The following is a 19,199-nucleotide window of genomic DNA, read 5'->3' on the forward strand; positions in this document are numbered from 1 at the left end:
TTCAGCAAGCACCACCCAGATCAGCCAGCAGCCGTCAGCATAGAGGCAAGACCCTCCACCAGCAAACCGTTATGACTCGCTGAAGGTCTAGATGGTTAGCATTTTTAAAAAGCAGTAAAGTTTGTTTGTTTGTTTGAGGTTTCAGGGCTGGGGTTTGAACTCAGGACCTCACATATGGGAAGGTGGCACTTAACCCTTGAGGTGGTTTTTTAGTTTGGTTTGTTTTCCTTGTTGTCTGTTTTTGTTTTCTTTGGGAGGCACTGGGAACAGAACCCAGAACCTCTCATGTGAGAAGAGGACACTAAACCGCTTGAGCCTCATCTACTCCAAGTATCTTTAAAATTAATGTATGCACATTGTTTCTTTCAGATGCAGTACTATTGCACTCTTATTAGACTACAGTATGGTGTAAACATACCTTTTATATGCACAGGGAAACCAAAAAATTTGTGTGCCTTGTTTCATTTCGGTGGTCTGGAGCCAAACCCGTGCTATCTGAGGGCCACCTGCATTGGATCGTCTACCTTTTCCCCCCGCCCCTCCACAGCCCGCCCCCATCCCTCCCCTCCCCAAACTGCCTGGCTCAGGACCTGGCACGTGGAGGACGTTCATTAGTCCTGGAGGAAAAATCTCTAAGTGAGACAGTAAGGTCCTCGGCTGACTTCTAGCCCCCCCACTCCCGTAGTTCAGGCTGAGGACACACAGCTCTCCTCTGCTTTGTTCCTGGGCACCAAGGAACCAAGAGCCGGAGAGGCGGGGGCAGGCCCGGGCCCTGCAGGCTGTCGCAGGAGAACCTGGTGCCCTGGGCTCCAGACGTCACCCTCAGGACTGATTGTCAGCTGGGAAGAAGGGCCCATGCTGTGAGAAGCCTGGTTGCCTCTGCAGCCTCTCGCCGGAAGACGCAAGAGACTTTCCACCGAGAGAAGCACCCCTGGGTGCTTGCACCAGAGCCTCTCCTAATCTGCACCGACACGGCTGCGGCCCCCTGTGACCGCCTGTCGTGGTGCAAACACGCGGGGGCTGTCACCCGGGAATCAGCGTTAGCTGGTCAGGCGGGAAAGAATGCGCTCGAGAATGCGCGGGGGGGCGCGGGTCACGGCGGGGCCAGGGGCCGGGCTCTGGGCTGGCCCTCCGGGAAGGGCTCGGGACGGTGGAGCCCCTGGAAGCTGGTGTCGCTGTCCCGGCGCTGGCGGCTCTGCCACTTCTGGGCCTGGTCGCCGTGTCCTGCCAGCCTCCTCCTGCGGAGCGGCCCCCGGGCCCCCGCTGTCCCGCCGCCCTTGCAGCGAGGCAGGCGGGGACACAGGCTGTTACGGTTCATTCGCTCGTTTCCATCCTGCGGAGGGGAAGCCGATTCACAAGGTGCCAGCTCCAGAAAGCCGGGGAGGATGTGCGAGGCCTCGGCAGCGCCGGGTGGCGGCGCTGACTCAGGCGCCCGAGGCTGAGGCTGGGCACGGGCCTGTCACCTGGGCGCGGGAAAGCGACGGCGCCCCCGACGGAGAGCAGCAGGAGAAACGGCCATGGGGGGTGAGGCCGGCTCCCAGGTCCAGACTTCACAGGGATGGCACCCAGTGCGCAGCGGGAGGCAGAGCCCGTCTTCCCGGGCTTGGAAAGGGTCCGAGGGCAAAACTCTCCTGGCGGCTCAACCTTGCGGTGGAAGCAAGTGTCTTCTCCACCCTCCCGGGACGTGCGTGCACAGCACAGGTGCACACGAGTGCAAGATGCACAGGCACACACGCATGCTCAGCCCACAGGCGTACACGCGTGCCGAGGCCCACAGGCGCACATGCGTGCAAGACCCACAGGCGCACACACAGCCTGAGGCCCACAGGTGCACACGCGTGCTCAGCCCACAGGCGCACATGCTTACCCAGGCCCACAGGTGCACATGCGTGCAAGACCCACAGGCGCATATGTGTGCCGAGGCCCACAGGTGCACACGCGTGCTCAGCCCACAGGCGCACATGCGTGCCCGGGCCCACAGGTGCACATGCGTGCAAGGCGCACAGGTGCACACATGTGCAAGACCCACAGGTGCACACGCGTACCCAGGCCCACAGGTGCACACGTGTGCAAGGCGCACAGGCTCACACACACGGTCGGCCGGGGCTGCTGCACCCTCTTTCCTGTCGTGCCTTGGGCAGCGCTGGGGCCGCGTGGGCCGAGGCCTGGGGGCGTGGGCTGGGGGCCGCGTGGGCGCCGAGGCCTGGGGGCGTGGGCTGGTCGGGGGACCCTCTCTCCCCATGCTGGGAGGGCGGCCAGGCCCTGAGAGAAGATAGCGGCCCCCCTGTTGGTGCGGGAGCACGGCCGCCGAGGCCAGGGAGCGCGGCTGGCGGAGCTGGGGCACCGTCCCCGCCCCCCAGCCCCTGCGCCAGCGCCGGCTCCTGGCCTTCGGGCCTGCGTCCCTGGGCTGGAAACGCAGAGCGCAGTTTCCAGGCGGCGGCGAGAGCGGAGCTGCCCTCCCGTGGGCACGGAGGGCGCCTCTCCCCCATGGAGACAGGCTCCCGGGACCCTGCTAGCGGGGTGTGCACTGCTCCACAGCACCCGAGGCGCGGCCCATGGCCCTGCTGGGATGGGCAGGGCTGCTGCAGGGCTGCTGTGGGGCGGGCTCCTAACGTGGCCTTACCCCGTGGACTGGCGCTGGAAGGAGCACAAGGCATGCCACCTAAACAGGACCCCCTTACGACCAGCCCTTCACGGGCTCCTCCTTCCTCCATTCACTGCCACAAGCGACGGGGAGCTCACTACCTCGCAGGGTAGAGTATTACGGGTGAACAGCCCCAGGCTCCTCCTCTCCTTGGCCCTGACTGTGCCCCCGGGGGCCCCGAGATTAGGACTAGTTCTTCTGCCACACGACAGCCTTTTGAAAGTTTAAAAGCCGCCGGCATTCGTAACTCAGCAAACACCTGGCGGCCGGGCCCAGCACCAGGAGCAGGGGACACACGGCAGGTGCCAATCCGGGGGAGAAGCCCGGAGGACAGGGGAGCACAGAGGAGGCCAAGACGCCCCAAGGAGGGGGAAAGGAGCCACGTCCTGGAGACGGGGGTGTGGAGGGACAGAGGGACACCAGACAGAGGGGCAGGGTGTGCAGCGTGGGGTGGGCGGGGATCCTTTGACACTGGAACAGCAAAAGCAGGGTGGACGGGCACAGCTGTGACGTGCGGGGACACTCGGGCTCAGCCTGAGGGCCGTGGCAGGTGAGTGGGGCCAGGACACAGGGTTTTAAGTGAGCACATGCAGGTCAGGTGTGGCTTTCGGGGGCTCGCTCTGGCCGCAAGGCGTGGCATGGGAAGGAGGGGCTGTCCAATGGCTTGGGCAGGGTCCAGGAAGAGGCACTGCCGTGGTCTTGGCAGGAGGTGGCCGACGCTGGACGAGGGCGGTGGCCTGGAGGTGGGGACCAGGAGGTGATTGAGAGGTGGCAACGTGGGGCCCCAGAGGACTTTGAGCCTGTCAGCTCGCCGCCTTCAGATGGATTGAAATGTTTGATTTCCCACTTAAAGCGTGCCCAGGATGGACCTTCGTATCTTAGGTGATGTCTGAGCAGTGTGGGCTATTTTGGCACTTGGTCCCACTCCTTCTAGCCTATTCCTTTCTGCCGCCAAGCCTGGTGTCAGTGATCTGCTGCCCACAGCCCTCGGCGAGCTCAGGTGAGGTTGTCCTGTCTCCTAAGGCTCGAGCCTTCTCTACTGTGACTATGTCAAAGCTACGTGTCCCCATTTTGAACTTGGGTGGTTGGTTTCTAGAACCTAATTATAGGAATTCACATCTATTATTATCAATTACATTTATTCCTATGACATTCAGTTCTCTTAGATTCAGTGCCTCCCGCCCCCATCCCTGGCCCTCAAGAGACAGGAGATCGGGGTTAGAAGCCTCCAGCTTTGACCTCTGGGTTGATAATCTGTCACTAACAACTTTAGTTTCCTCAGCCGTATAAAGAGCAAATAATGTCTTTTATTTTTTAGGAGGTATCGGGGATTGAACCCAGGACCTCGTAAGTGGGAAGCAGGTGCTCAACCACCAGGCTACATCCACTCCCCAGATAATGTCTCTTTTATTTCACAAAGTGTGAAGGAAGAATTTCATGTTCTAGAAACGTTTCCTCCAGAAGTCGCTGCCCAAGATGTTTTTCTTTCCATCCCGAGGGAACAACGTGTTGCTTTTTGTACCCAGCAAAGAGGCGGGGGGAGGCGTGCCAGCTCCGCTCACCTTGCTTGGAACCCGCGGCTGAGCCGGGCAGCCCACGCTCGGCCACTAGGTGCCCGGGCCAGGGGCACAGCCTCTGCGCAGCCCACTCCTCCAGAATGGCGCTGCTGGGCCCGGCACAGCTGCCTCCAGGGCTCGAGGGGCGGCCTGCCCGCTCTGCCAGGATCTCCAAAGGACCGTCTAAGAGGCAGCGTGTGTGTGGACCGGGGTCAGTTATTGGGGTGGAGAGAAGGGAAATGTTTGATTAATGGGTGTCCTGTGAACCTGCACATTTGCCCAAGGCTGCATTCCTGGGGCTCTCAGACCTGGGCAGGTTGATAAGCCGAGACCAAAGTCCTCTGTGCTCCGGCAGGGAGAGCAAACAGGGCCGCTTGCTAATCCCAGCCCCGGCCTCCCGCGCCGTCTCTCGGCAACGGCCACCAAGTGGCCTTTCACAGGCCAATCAATGAGGTGGCCCCAGGACCTGGGAGAGGCAGCGGCCAGCCGGCCCGAGCAGGGCCCGAGGCGGGCCCCGGTGCCCCCACCTCAGCACAGTGCTCTGGAGGCGCAGGCTTGGCCCCGGGCTCTCCGTCGGGGCAGCCGTCCCGGAGCCTGGCCTTCTCCCCGTTTCCTTCTCTTCCCCCCGGTCCCTGCCGTCGTCCCCACCTGAGCAGCTTCCCCGTTCCTCTGGTGCCCACCAGAATGTTCGTGCCAGCCCCACAGCCCCCTCCCAAGCTTCCAGACCCTGCCCTAGCTCCTCCTGCCCCAGAAGGCTCCAGGAGGGCTGGGGACTAGACACATGTCCCTCAGCCCGTGTCCGGTGGCTGGACACCCCTGGCTGGGTGTAAGTTCCTGGAGGGTAGCACCTACACGCTGGGATCCCTGGGGAGCACCAGCCCGGGGGAGAGGGTTTGTGAGAACGTGGGACAGATCCAGGGGAGGAGGCTGAATAGCTCAATCCTGGGACGATGTGGAGGAAAGGCTGTTGGAGATAAAAAGCGGCCTTGCAGTGGACCGGGCACATGTTTACGTCTGGGGAGCCTACTGGGTGCCTGTGGAGGTGGCTGCCCACCTGCTACTTCCCCCACCTTCCTCTGGGGATGATTTCTGCTCAGTGGAGCTGAGGGCTGGCGCGGCAACTGTGCTTGTACCTCTTGATCCCTTCTAGCTTGAGGTGATTAGGACTGGGATGGACCCACAGGGCCCTGCAGATTCTCTTCTTTGAAAACTTGGAGTTCGGGCTGAGAGATGCAGCCCCTCTGCTGGTTTGGCTTTGAAGAGTTGCAAACTAGGGAGCTGTGGGGTCCCTCCGTGCAGGGAGAGGCAGATGGAGCCAGTTAGCTGAGAGAGAAGAAGGAAGCAAACGTGTGGCAGGAGAGAAGCAGAGCTGGAGCTGGCAGCCCAGGCTTGCGGGGATTTTGCCATATGCGCTATCAGAGCCAACCGTCGTGCAATCCTGGCGGGCGGGTGCTGCTAGGACCCCTTTTTTTCTAGATGGGGAAAATGAGGCCTAGGAAAAGTAAGTAACCTGCCCAAACACGCATCGCAGTAAGTGGCAGACGTGAACCCTGTCCTCCCAAATTAGTCTACACCCAACCATCCTGCTCCTTTGTTCCTGAAAGCTCTACAGCTCCAGGCTTGGGCTGCTCATGAGGCTTTGCTGTACCCTCCACCTTTGGTTTCATGAGATACAGGAAGAACTGTGATCACAACTGTAATAAAGTTTTCTATATGATTTATCACCTGTCATCTCTCTCTCTATATCTATCTATCTATCTATCTATCTATCTATCTATCTATCTATCTATCCATCCATCCATCCATCCATTATCTACCATCCTTATATCACCTGTCATCTCCCTCTATATATTCACCTAATCTATTATCTATCATTTATCATCTATATATCACATGCTATCTCTCTGTATTTATCTAATCTATTATCTATCTACTCAATCTAGCAATTGATTGAACTGTCATTTATTATTTATTTATTTATTTTAAATTCATTTTTTTTGCCATTTCCCCCTTTTATTCAAGGTCAAAAAGCAGTTTTAAACACATGATCCTCCATGTAGGCTGAGATATTCTCCTGGTCTGAGTTGACCCTTTTATTCAAGGTCTTTTTCTAGTTACATCACCATCTGGTGCTTGGTAGTAATCCCTTGGTGCCAGGGAGGCTCATCCCCGGAGTCATGTCCCCTGCTAGGGGGAAAGTAATGTATTTACATGCTGAATTTGGCTTAGATATTATTTATATGTCAACCATCATTTGTTGAGCCCCCACCTCTGAGAGGGGCTCTGTGACCTTCTTCAGACCTGCCACTTTGACAGGAAGGATGAGGATGCTAGATGACTAGGCATCACATTGGGTGGTTCAGACAAATCCGTGGGTCTCTAAAGAATCCTCTGTCAGGATTATTACAGACTCAGACTTCCGTGCCCCTTCCCAGGGATTCTATTCAGAAGGGGGAGGAGGCAGAAATCTGCTTCTCTCGCAATTCTTCGGAGGAGTCTGATGCTGGTGAACCTCAGAGCATGTCTTGAAAACCAGCCACCTGGAGAGCATTGGTGTTCAGAGGGAAGGAGGGCTGGGGTTGCCTGGGGTGATCAGAAAGGCCACATATCGAGGGACCTGGAGAGACTGCCTTGGGGCCAGGGACAGGCAGCTCTGACTCCACCTCATGGCCCAGGCTCCTAATAGGTAATAGGGCCAGGAACCCTGGTGGAGTTTGGGGTGGTAGGGGAAGAGTGGTCCAGGGCCCCAACATCTTCCTGTGAGAGCAAGACCATGCCAATGGGAGCAGAGGGCATTTTGTAGGAAATAAGCTGGTGGGACAAGGCCATGGTTAGCTTTCACCCAGTAGTGATAATGTCACAGCAGCAAGAGCTGAAAATGCTCTACCCACTTTGCTTCCCTGGAGGTGCGCCACCTCCCCACCCATCCCTAGGCACTGAACGGCCCCATCACAGGCAAGAGTGGGGAGATTCCATTGAACGTCCAGCTCCAGGCTACAGAGACAAAGAAAACCCAAGGAGAGTGAAGACGGGGAGACACGAGAATCCCAGGAGATCTTGGATGGAATGGGGACGGAGAGGCCATCCCCGTCGTCATCATTAGAGTTTATTACGTGTCGTTCCTGTGCCAAGTGCTTTCCCAGAAGAACCCTACTCAACCCTCACAGTTTCCCAGGTAGGAAGCCACCGCAGCAGGGCAGCCACGACTTGTCAGGCACGGGAAGAGGACGTCTTGTCTGCACTTCTCCCTTCCGGCGCACAGCCTGAAGCCATCCCAGGGGCGGCCGTTCGTCTTATGACAGAGTCCATCTCTTCCGCACAACACAGCTCACTGTCCTAACTCACCCGCAGGAGGCTCCAGCTTGGTGGGACACCACGACGGAGGCCCCCGGAGTCCCTGACCCCGCGCCCTCCTGCACCCACCCAGAGGCTTGCCTTGTCCACGGTGTCCCCGTGTCCACACCACTGCCTCCCCAGCGGCCCCCAAGTTCAGAGGAAGGTTTCTGCTCCCAGGACACTCCTGCTTCATCCTACACCCCCGCCTCCCTTCCAGTCTTCAGCAAAAACCCCGTGCCCTGCCGCTGCCTCCCCAGACTGCCCCGGGGACCCACTTTCTCCCACTCTGTCCTTATTAGTGCGTGTGAAAAGAGAAGGAATTTACTGTTTATCCTCTGAACAGCCTCCGAAAGGAGTTGAAGGACATGCTGCAAAGTGTGAATAAACAGGGCCTGAGCTTGCCAAGGGGGCCCACGGAGTTATTTAATCATGTGGAACAGCCTCCTTGCCATGGAAAATTTTCTACCCCAACACCTGTGGCCATTAAAGGAGCCCTCGGCTCTTTTCCGCGTCGGGGTGTCAGGGGTCGCCTCGACCGAGGCAGGCTGCCAGCTAAGGAATGATTCCTGCTGCCCCCTCTCCCCCTCCCCAGCCCTCCCGGCCCGCCCCGCGTCCCTCGGGCAGCAGGGGAGGCAGAGCGCCGTTCTGCCCGGCCTGCTCTCCCCTCCGTGGCTCTGGAACGAATAAAGGGGCGGCAGGTTCCCTGCACCGGCGCGGACCCCCCACCCCGCGGCTCCGGGCTCCGTCCCCTACCCCTTGCTTCCTGGCCTTGCTTATCCAGACCCACTTCCCGCCCCTGCCTCCGAGGCGGGCCAGGGCCTTCCAGCCCCAGCCTACGTGTCCCCATCACAACTCGAGAGAATCCGAGGGGCTGCCTAGAGAAGTGGGGCCACCCAGGCCTGTCTTGTTTTTTTTTTTTGTCTTTATTTTTTTAACGTTACATTAAAAAAATATGAGTTCCCCATATACCCCCTACCCCCCTCCCCCCACTCCTCCCCCCACAACAACAACCTCCTCCATCATCATGAGACATTCATTGCACTTGGTGAATACATCTCTGAGCACCGCTGCACCTCATGGTCAGTGGTCCACACCATAGCCCACACTCTCCTACAGTCCACCCAGTGGGCCATGGGAGGACATACAGTGTCCAGTAACTGTCCCTGCAGCACCACCCAGGACAACTCCAAGTCCCGAAAACGCCCAGGCCTGTTTTGATTGTTCGGCCCTACAAGGGCCCAGTTTTCTTTCTCCTAGTGTGGAGGCTGACTGTGGTGTGAGGTTGGAACAAGTTGATCCTTGTATTTAGATCAACCACCCCCCCCCTCCTTTGTTGAATTCTTGGGATCCAGAGGGGTGAAATAACACAGTGAAGATGGGGAAGCCATTTGGGAGCCAAACTTCTCAAATGAGCTCCCTCAACTTTCTCTGTCCATTTTCTCACTTGCTCCCTAGTTCACTTCCATCTTGCTTCCCCACCATCATGCCACTGAAACAGCTCTTAAGGTCACTCCATGTCACTAAATCTGATGGAAATTTTCCCTCTTCATCTTGGCCTTTCAGCAGTGGATTAGTCAGCCAAAGGGGTACTGATGCAAAATACCAGAAATCTGTTGGCTTTTATAAAGGGTATTTATTTGGGGTAGAAGCTTACAGATACCAGGCCATAAAACACGAGTTACTTCCCTCACCAAGGTCTGTTGCCACGTGTTGGAGCAGCAAGATATATTGTTGGCAATTCCCTTTGAGCAGTTTGATATTATCGATGAATTCCAAAATGAAATATTGGATTATGTTTGCAAAACTGGTCTGTCCCTCTGGGCATATTAGAGTATATTGGATTCAGAGGTTTTGCTTTAACTTGATTAAATAATGATTAAGGCTTTGATTAGGCCACCTCGGTAGGGTGTTGAGTCTCTGCCCCCTTGACGGGTGAGGACTCACAGAGAAACTGCACCTCGGAGAAGGAAGGTTGGAGTTTTGATGCTGGAGTTTTGAGTTGGAGCTCTGGGAAGTAAGCACCCAGAGGACCTTGGTTGTGAGGAAAGAGAAGCAAGCCTGGGAAGAGAAGAACCCTGAGCCCAGAGAGAAGCAAACCCAGGGAAGAGAGGAACCCAGGAAGCCTGAACCCTCGCAGACGTAGGCAGCCATCTTGCTCCAACATGTGGCAAAAGACTTTGGGGAGGGAAGTAACTTACGTTTTATGACCTGATAACTGTAAGCTTCTACCCCAAATAAGTACCCTTTATGAAAACAAGCTGATTTCTGGTACTTTGCATCAGCACCCTTGGCTGACCAGCACGCCCCTTTTTGGCTTGGATGCATCCTCTTCCTCTGCTTCTGTCCTCCAGGCTCCTGGGCTTCTTGGGACTGCTCTGGTCACTTCTTAGTCTCCTTTGCAAGAAACCCTCCCTCCAGGGCCTTTAAATGCTGGTGCTCCTCAAACCTTGTGCCTAGGCTCGCTTCCACTCTCCCCTCTCCCCTTTGCACTCTCATTCACACCCACTGTTTCTACCACAATCCATTTATCTCCTCCCTGACCTCTCCTTTGTGCTTCATCTGCCCACTGATGCCACCTGGGTGCCTCAAAGACCCCTCAAACATAACTGTCTAAAACTGAACCCTATTCTTCTCCAGGACTCCCAAAATACACGACTCTGTGGGACACCACTGAGTAAGGTGGTAGCCCCGTTCTCCCAAATCTGTTTTCTTTGTGTTCCTTAATTCAGTGCAGGGGATCGATGTACCAAATAGGGTTGTAGGCCAGAAACCTGGAAGCCATTTGTGATACCTCTGCAGCTCCCTGCCATACGCAATCCGTTACCTAGTCCTTCACCCTCACATAAGCTACGTCCTCTACCCAGCAGCCTCCTGAGGCTCTGTCCATACACACGCCAACATTGGAACATTGTGTGGAGGGCAGTTAAAGTAGAAATGGGGACAAGGAGGAGACATGGGGACTGACTACTGGGATGATGGCATTAAAGCACACACTTAAAACATTTAGACTCTGTCCCTGCAGGAAAATGTTTCTTATGAAATAACATCAGGTTAAGCGAGCAAAAGCGTGGCAGCCAATACACCCCGATGTCAGCCGTGTAACGTAAAACGTACCAACTGCTGGACCTAAGGGGAGCAGCCCGGTGTGTAAGTAGTTGGTGTTTTATTTTCAGGGCTTTGTTTTCCTGTAAGACCATTTTCATGTACAGGGGCAATTCAAAAAACTCAAAGGCAATTCACAAACCATGGGAAAAAGTAGAGGCTTTCAAAACAATGACGCTTTCCCTTGGAAATAGTCAAATGAGAAGCTGATCTCCAGCGGTCAGGACCCATGGCTAACTTGTATCGCCCATGGTACCCGAAACAGCGCCTGGTGGACACTAGGCTCCTAGGAATGTTTGCCAGTAAACGAGTCCACGCCCTCTGCAGTATACAAGACTTCACTATTCCCTATCTAAGTGCTAGAAAACATCAAGTGCAGTTCAGAGACGGTCCGTCTGTCTGAATTTCTCGCCAGCCCAGCCTGCTGCAGCCAGTGTGGTTCCCAGCACGACCCCGTCACCGAGGCCTGGGGAGGCGCCTCGGGAGCCAGGGAGGCGCGCGCAGGAGCGTGAGCGGGGGCGCTGCGCGACGGCCGCCTCGCTGCCACCCGGGCCTTGGGTCTCGGGTCCAAGGCTTTTTCAAGGAGAGCTTATTCAGAAGGTTCAGATTCCACCCCTAGCAGAAAACAAGTTTGAGCCCCCTGGCCCGCATTTTGCCCAAGAGTAAAGCAATACCCACATGAGACGTATGATACCGAGAGAGGTGGGAACACAGGCAGAACTTGAACCCGGAGCTCTAGGTTCTGCCTTCAGAGACCCTTCTAAGAAGCTGCCTCCTGGGATGACGTGGGTAATCCCAGGGAGCCCTTCCTGTGATAAAAAAGAATTCATTCACGCCAAGAGCCATGAAGACAGGAAAATATTTAAAGCTACCCTGCTACTTATAGAGCAAGTAATCATTGGATTGTTAACTCTTCATACTCTAGCCAGTGTACACTTATTTTTCAGAGCTTGCAGGGCTGTGAAACCCCGATGCTGAATAAACTGATTGAACCCAACGTATCTATCTGGCCAGCTGAGATATTCCCTCCCAGATATGTCCCTACCTCCAAGTAGCGTTGTCCCCTTGCATCCAGCTACACCCACTTTCCTTCTTTTATGAAGAGCTCAACACTTCAGGTGGCATCCAGGGCTCAAGGAACTGAGGGGTCAAAATGAGGACGAGCCGAGAAGGCTGAGCGTCCGCAGGCAGCAGGTCGCCTGTGACTGGGTAGTTCTTGTCACCTGACTGAGGACCAAGTAGAAGTTCAGGGGTGAAAGGCTGAAGCATTTGGTAGATGAGGCCCTTAGTCCAAAGCCTGGGGCCACATCTGACCATCATCCCTTGTGGGGCTCAGGATTCAGTAGTAGAAATGCCTGTAAAGATGGCGGCAGAAAGTAGATGGCCGTGGGATGGGTCAGTTGAGTAGACGATAAAGGGAAGGACCAGGGGCCTGGCATGGGCTGGGCAATTCAGTACAGGCCTATGAATGGAAGGAGGGGAGGTTGGACCTGGATAAAACCAACCAACCAACCAACCCAGCGTCGTGAATGCCTGGAGGTCATGTCCACGCCCCCAGCAGCCCTGAGTGGGCAGGGTTTGCGCTCCCTCACCCTTAACCACCACCCAGTAACTACCAAAGCTTTGGGATCATGGCTCCCACAAATGACGCTGGGATCTCTCCTTTCTATGGCTTCCAACCATACTCTGTCTGTGCCTCTTGGGCCCAATTGTATCCCACTGTAGGAATTTGTTTATACCTAAGTCCCTCACTAACGCGAAGCCCCTTTGAGCCAGGGTGGGTCTGACTCATCTTCGTTTGCCCCGTGAAGCCGAGTGCAGGACTTTACTCCAAGAAGGTGCCCTGGAGGTGCCTGCTGCACGCATGGCTACAAGGCGCAGGCTTTTGTCTGCCACCAGGCGTCCACTGGGGGGACCCCCCCACCTTCATATGGTTCTGGTGGGATATCAGTCACAGAGGCTTCTGGATGGGCATCTGACCTGGGCCGATCCCATTCCAATTGTTTCTTACCCTCCCCCCATGGGGTGACTGGTTCAGATTGTGGCATGACCAAAGTAGAGCCGATCAAAATCCTTCCGTAAGATTTGACACATGGATGCTGGAAGAGCCTCTTTTCCCTTTGGATCACGAGCTGTGAGGATAAGGGCCCAAAGATGCCCATGGACATATTCTTTATTAAGTGGAAAGTCTTTTTTGAGAATGAAGACAACTATATGAGGCAAGCAAAGGCTGGGTGTGGGGAGAAGAGCAGGGTTTTCGCCATGCGCTGACATTTCCGCCTTGCCTGGAAATCCTTACAGCACAGACTGCCCAATTACAGGGCCAGGCATGCCCTTCTTTTCCCACCTGTGGCTGATTCGGGTTTTTTCCCTTGAACGCGAGAATGCTGATGACTATGGTCATGAGTGGAGTCCCCTATTCTGCGCTTGATTTGGACGTAGAGGGAGCCTCGGGGAGGATGGCAGGATTTTGGTGTGACATGGTCCTTGGCCGGCCACAATCTGAGAGGTGAACGAAAGCCGGGGCATTTAGGGGAGGTCGACAAGCCCTTGAGGACTTGGGAGTCAGCAAGAAGCAAATGCTTAGACGCTAGTGATGAGCTCAGCCCCGGCCTTTGGCAGAGGGAGCTGAAGCAGAGAGAGTGAGAGGCCCGAACTGAGCCGGAAGATACAGCCGTGAAGTCAGACCGGCGCGACAGCAGCACCAAGTAAAACAGGGCCGAGGCGTGCAGAGTCAACGAGCGGAGAGCAGGCCGGGTGCCGGGATCTCGGCTCTCCCCACGCCCCCCACGCCCGCTTCGTATGCCATCTGCTGAGGGGGTAAGAGTGACGGCAACATTGCCCAGCCCTCATGGAGTCTAGGCGAGAAGACAGACGGGGGAGAGAGCTCCTGGGGGCATGGCGCAGGAAATCAGGGTGCTGACCCTAGTCGGGGGCTGAGGTAGTGATATTTGATTTCATGTGAAATGCTTGGGTGTAGGAACCGTGTTTTACTCTATTTCTTAAAAGAAAAAGTGGGGGAAGGTCATAGCTACAGTGTAGGGTCATTCTTGGGATATTACATAAGCATTTAATATATCAGAGCTATTGCTGCTACCCATACCTCCTGCTTTAGGTGAGAAGGGTGCTACTTTCCGTGCATTTTCATGTCAATACTTTCGTCTCCTGTTCTGGAGGAGGGAAGAAAGTGGCCGGGATTCAGATTAGGGGATGGTGAGAAAGAGGGCACGCTCAGTGTGTTTGGTGCGAGCGTACCCCAGTTCTGCAAACATTCAGGGGGCATGCATTGACTGGGTGGCCGCCCACTCTTGCTGCTAATAAATTATTTAAAAGCAAAACCTTCATCTTGGTATTTGGAAACATATCTTCTATTGACGCGAACAGCTCTCTAACCATGTTTTGGATAGGAAACCACATGTGGTCAGAGATTATGTATCTTCGGTCTAATTAAACAAATTCAGCAGACATTTGTGGAGAGCTGACAACGTGCCCAGCCTGGGCCAGGCGCTGAAGATGGAGAGATGGACGGTAAAGATCATCGTGAGGAAGAGAGAGGCATGAACGCTGGAGAACAGGATAGCTTAAGGGCAGAGAGATTTTTCCAGTGGTGTAGAAGCAGAGGAGGGAGCAGTTAACCCTTCTGGGGAAGGGGACAAGGGACAGCATAAGGAGGAGATGACATGTATGGATGTGGACAACACCGAGGCTGAGGGCATGCCGGGCAGAGGGAGCACGGGAGGAGGGTCTGCAGACGCGGCCTGGGCGCGGTGGAGGGGAGGGGGAGCATGAGCCTGGGAGGCGAGGAGGGCTTGAGTACATTGCTAAGGAGTTTGGAATTTGACAATAAAGGGAATTTAAGGGTTTTTGGCATTCAGTGTGACATTCTGGAAGGATCATTTAAGCAAGAGTGTGAAGGATGGAGTGGAAAGGGGGCCAGCTGGGGCTGGAAAGGCAGCTGAGGGCTATTGAGTCAGCCCAGAGGAGCTGTGAGCAGGAGCGAGGGGCTGTAGGCGGCTGTGGATCTGACGTGGACAGGGTGTGCTCAGTGAGGACTTGGAGAGAATAGATACACTGTGGGTTTCTCATCAGCACAGCAAGTGGGCGCAGACCTCTGTCTTCCCAAGCGAGGAGGGTGCAGGAGCAGGGATGGGGGTTGGGACGGGGACAGGCCGCCTGGCCAGCTTGGGGTCCCCACACCCTAACGCTGTGAGAGACCCAGGTTACAGGGAGCCTCCAGCGGCCACGGGAAGGGCGTGTCCAGATGGGGGAGGCGTCTCTGCAAGGCGAGCCCTTCCTGAAGCTGCTCTTTGAGGGAATCGGGGCGGGGGGGGGGGGGTAGCCAGACCCTTGTTGGAGGACCATGTGAATCTTCCAAAGTGCCACGGATTTTTGGTGGAGTTTTATGGGCCCAGCTGCTCTACTCCTGGGGGAACTTTCAGACACCGAGGAGATTCTGAAACCCCCACTCCATCATCCACGTTCTCCCTCCAAATCAGTCAAATTAAAAAAACAACTGCAGGCAGTTTTGAATGTACAAAATAAACAGTAGATTTATATATCATAAGGGGATTTTGTTTGCTGAGATCTAAAATAATTATAACACCCTCCCCCAAATTGCATCTTACACACACTAAGTAATATCATCAAGAAACTTTCCAGCAAAAGGGCAGAGAAAAATTCCTGAGAGCTCCCAGAGAAAAAAACATAGACAATCCTATACAAGAAATCAGGAATCAGACTGGTGTCAGGCTTCTTCACAACAGAATACAAGCTAGAAGACAATGGAGCAATCCTGTCAAAATACTAATACTAATATTCTAACCTAGAATTCAACACTTAAATTAAAAATGTACCCTTTCTCAGGAAGTTACTGGTGGAGGTGCTCCAGCAAGACTAAGGAGTAAGTCAAGAAAGTAGAGGACCCAGGATCCAGGAAACAGGGTTACAGCAATATCTGTACTGCCAAACAGCATAACTGTATTGGAAGGATAAAGGAGAGAAGGTGAAGGGCGGCAGTGTAGAGTTGCTAAGTTTTTACCTGTTACATGAGAAAGCGATTACATAATGTCTAAAATAGATGAATGAAGACATAGAAGCATAAGTGTGTCATTCAGAAATACAGAAGCCAATACCAGAAGCAGCAAGTTGGAGGTGGCAGTAGTCTGGTTGCCTCCGGGGAGCAGATGTGGGCAGATAAGGGCAGGAGGATCTGAGGAGCGGCTGGCAGGAAGGCAGCTTCTGTTGTTGTGAAAACTTTCTTTTAATATTAGTTGATTTAAAATACATATAAAACCAGCTATGGGCACTTATTACTTTGATAGAAATTTTTAAATTCTGTGAAAATCAGTGACTCAGGCACACCCATGGGGTTTATCGACACAGACAAGCAGCCCTGGCCAAACAGCACGGAGAGGAGCGCCGGGCCGTGGTGGGCCAGTGCCCCTTCCGAGTGCCTGACGGAACCCTGCGACGAGCGGGTCCCAAGCGCCTGGGGCAGGCTGAGGGCAACGCTTGAGCACTCGCTTCTTCCAGGGCACAGAGTTCTTCCACATTCGCCAAATCCAGCTGCTGTCGGGGTCCCCAAAACACCACCGCCTCCTGTGGCCTCCAGGCCCCTGAGCCAGGGGCGTCCCCTGGAGCCGGCCTCTCCTGGTGCCCCCCGCCTGGGACCCCCGGCAGGAGTCCTCCCCCCCCCCGCCACAGGGTGACCCCCGCCGCTGCCCCGGCCAGTGGCCTGCAGCAGACAATGGTATTTCACATGCCAGGGCAGGAGCCGGCCTTATCCAGCAGTGTTTTTCTATTAGTCTAACACCCCATTGTCCATCTCCTTATCACTGAAATGTTGATGTCATGCCTGCTGGGAAGTGGTTTCTGCATCCCCCGGCCTGGGACCGCTGGCCTGAATTGGGGGAGGGGGAAGGGTGGAGGAGCCCATTTACGGGAATTCTCAGGAGACCCCCCCACCTTTCCTCCTTCCAGCGGGCAGCTGGGGGAGCCGCCGTGGGGCCCCGATTTCGGTCTTTCTCTCTGTTCCAGCACTGCAGCCGGCACGCTGGGCAGGGCGCGGGGACGGCCGTGTCGCCCCGCCGTGCCCCGGGGCGGGGGATTTTGGAATCCTGTCTTATCCCTCTGGTGGGCTCTGGGTGGTGGGGGCCCCGCCACGCCGCTCCTTTCTGAATCTCCTGCAGCCGCGAAGGCCCCACCCGAGCGTGTTCTTAGCAACTGCTCAGTGAACCGGTAAGGAACACGCGCTGGAGGGGGCCGCGTCGTCCTCTCTGCTTCATCCTCCCTGCCTCTGCCTTCCCAGCTCCCAGGTGTGCCAAGTCTTAAAAATAGGGTCTAAAGAAGAATGCGAAAAATAAAAAAAAATAAAATAAAACACCCCAAAAACACAGGATCTGCGCTCCGCACTGAGCCCACTCCCTTCCCTGCCCGTTTGCTCTGCGTGGAGAGGCCTGAGCACAAGGGGACTGTGTGTGAGTGTGCGTGAGTGTGGTGGAGCCTCGCAGTAAGAGAGGGGGGCGCACGCGGCCGGAGCGGGCTCAGCTGCAGCGTGCTTGGGAAAACGGCTTCACCTCTGCGAGCCTCCGCCCTCCCGCACTCAACGGGGGTGACGAGGCCCCTTCTCAAGGTGCTGCAGCGAGGGCGCCAATGACCCCGACAGGATACCAGCCCAGCGCCTGGGGCGAGGCTGCGCTCGGCGAGCAGTGACTGTCGTGGCACGGATCTTTGTGGCTCTGGGCACAGAGCCTGGTTTGGGGAAACGATGAGCGGGGCCGACCTGGAGCTGGTGGATATCACAGGTGATTCGTCCGACATCCCTGAAGGACCTGGGGTGGAGAGACGGACGCGTGTCCCTGCAGGCCAAGCGGGTCCGGTCCGTGTCGGGCAGCAGGATGGGAATGAGCCTGCTGGGCCCCAGCTCCTTGCCTCCAATCTAAGAAGAGGCGGCTCTGGAGAGTTCTGTTCTCTGTGCAGTCAGGAGCTCCACGCAATGCCTGGGTTTTGAATGCTCCTTGGAACGAGGTTGGCAGCCCATTTTAAGGGGGCTCTTAGACAAACCAGAGTGGTCCCGGGACACCAATCTAATTTAACTCACTGAAAATTCTGCAAGCATGCGCGACTCGCCACAGAAGCCGTAGAGGTTGAAGACGGGCACGACGGCACAGAGAACGCGGCAGAGCTGCCGGGCCGCTGGGTGCCCAGCCCCCCGCGCCCCGCTCACAAGGCGCTGCTCCCCGTGGCTGAGGGAGCCCTCCGCCCACCCAGCTTCACTGCTCCCTCTCCCAGCCTCGGAGCTCCAGAGTCCACGGAAGAAGGCAATCTCACCTGATCCCACGAGGACCCATTCACCTACTTATAACTGAAGATGCGGGGGCTCCCGGAGACCTGGAATTCAGACCCAGGTGTTCCGAGTGCAAATCCAGGCCTTTCACACCACAGCAAGCACTGCAGATGAAGCACTGGACCTGCGTCTTAGACACACTGTACTGGGAAGAAGGGGCTTCAAATCTGGGGGCAGTGTCTGTCCACTCTCTGGCCGTGTTGATTGTGGTTCTTGCTGGACTCTAAGGCGTGGAGGCCTTGGCCCAGAGACCAAGGCCAAGGTGGCCAGGTGGCCAGGTTAGACCACAGAGCGTCGACTTTGTTTCCTTATGGTCTCCCTTGGAGGTTCCAGAGTTTGAAGGCTGAAAACAAGAGGGAAGAAGACGGAAATGACCGGAAGGTGGATGGAAGACGGTGTGTTGGAGGGCAGCTCCAAGCAGAGGCAGTTCTTTCACCCTGAAGGGCTGGGAGCGCTCTCGACAGCTCAGGTTTCCCGTCTGCTGATGGGGCAACATCCCGCCAATGAGCCTCCCGTCTGTCCCATCCGAAGGTCCGACCCAGGCTCCTGGACACGTCCATGTGAACGAGCAGCTTGCACGCCCTCTTCTGAGGGTGCCAGGTCCCTGCTGAAAGCACCAAGGGAGAAGTGGCCAGCGCCAGCCAAGGCGCCTGGAAGCCGGAGACAAGCCGCCCACCTGGCGGTTTTTCCAGACACCCCAGGTCTCGTGTTTCGGGAAGTGGGGGTCTCCTCTCCTGTCAGGTTTTGTGTTCGGAGCGTGCTCTTCTTCGGCTCCTTTGTGTCACGGCAGCATTTCCACGGGTTCCCTTGCTCAGCGGTGTGTTTACGTCCCTCAGGCTGCGATGGTCTCAGTGACTGGTTTTCAGGAAGTTCCACGATTTCGTTAGGCTCCTTGAAAGATTCTTGTGAAAGTTGAGTGCCTCCTGCCTTCCCAGAGCCGACAGTTTAGAGATTTACCAGAAGCCCAGCGCTCCTCGAGCACTGCCTTTGCATACAATTCCTGGTTTGTCCCCTTGCTCCACTCTCCCTTCTGTCTCTTTCCTTCAACCCTCTCCTTTCTTCATGGTGATAATGTGAGATAACAACCTACTAGGTCCCTACGGTCTAGGTGGGGAAAGGATTTATTATCGGGAATCAATTACAGGTAATTTTCTTTCTCCACCACTCCGTCCAAGTTAGCGCTCTTCCCCAAGGCTATCGATCACCCCGCCTTGCT

Source organism: Dasypus novemcinctus, chromosome 25 (assembly GCF_030445035.2).
Source record: "Dasypus novemcinctus isolate mDasNov1 chromosome 25, mDasNov1.1.hap2, whole genome shotgun sequence".
Lineage (NCBI taxonomy): Eukaryota > Metazoa > Chordata > Mammalia > Cingulata > Dasypodidae > Dasypus > Dasypus novemcinctus.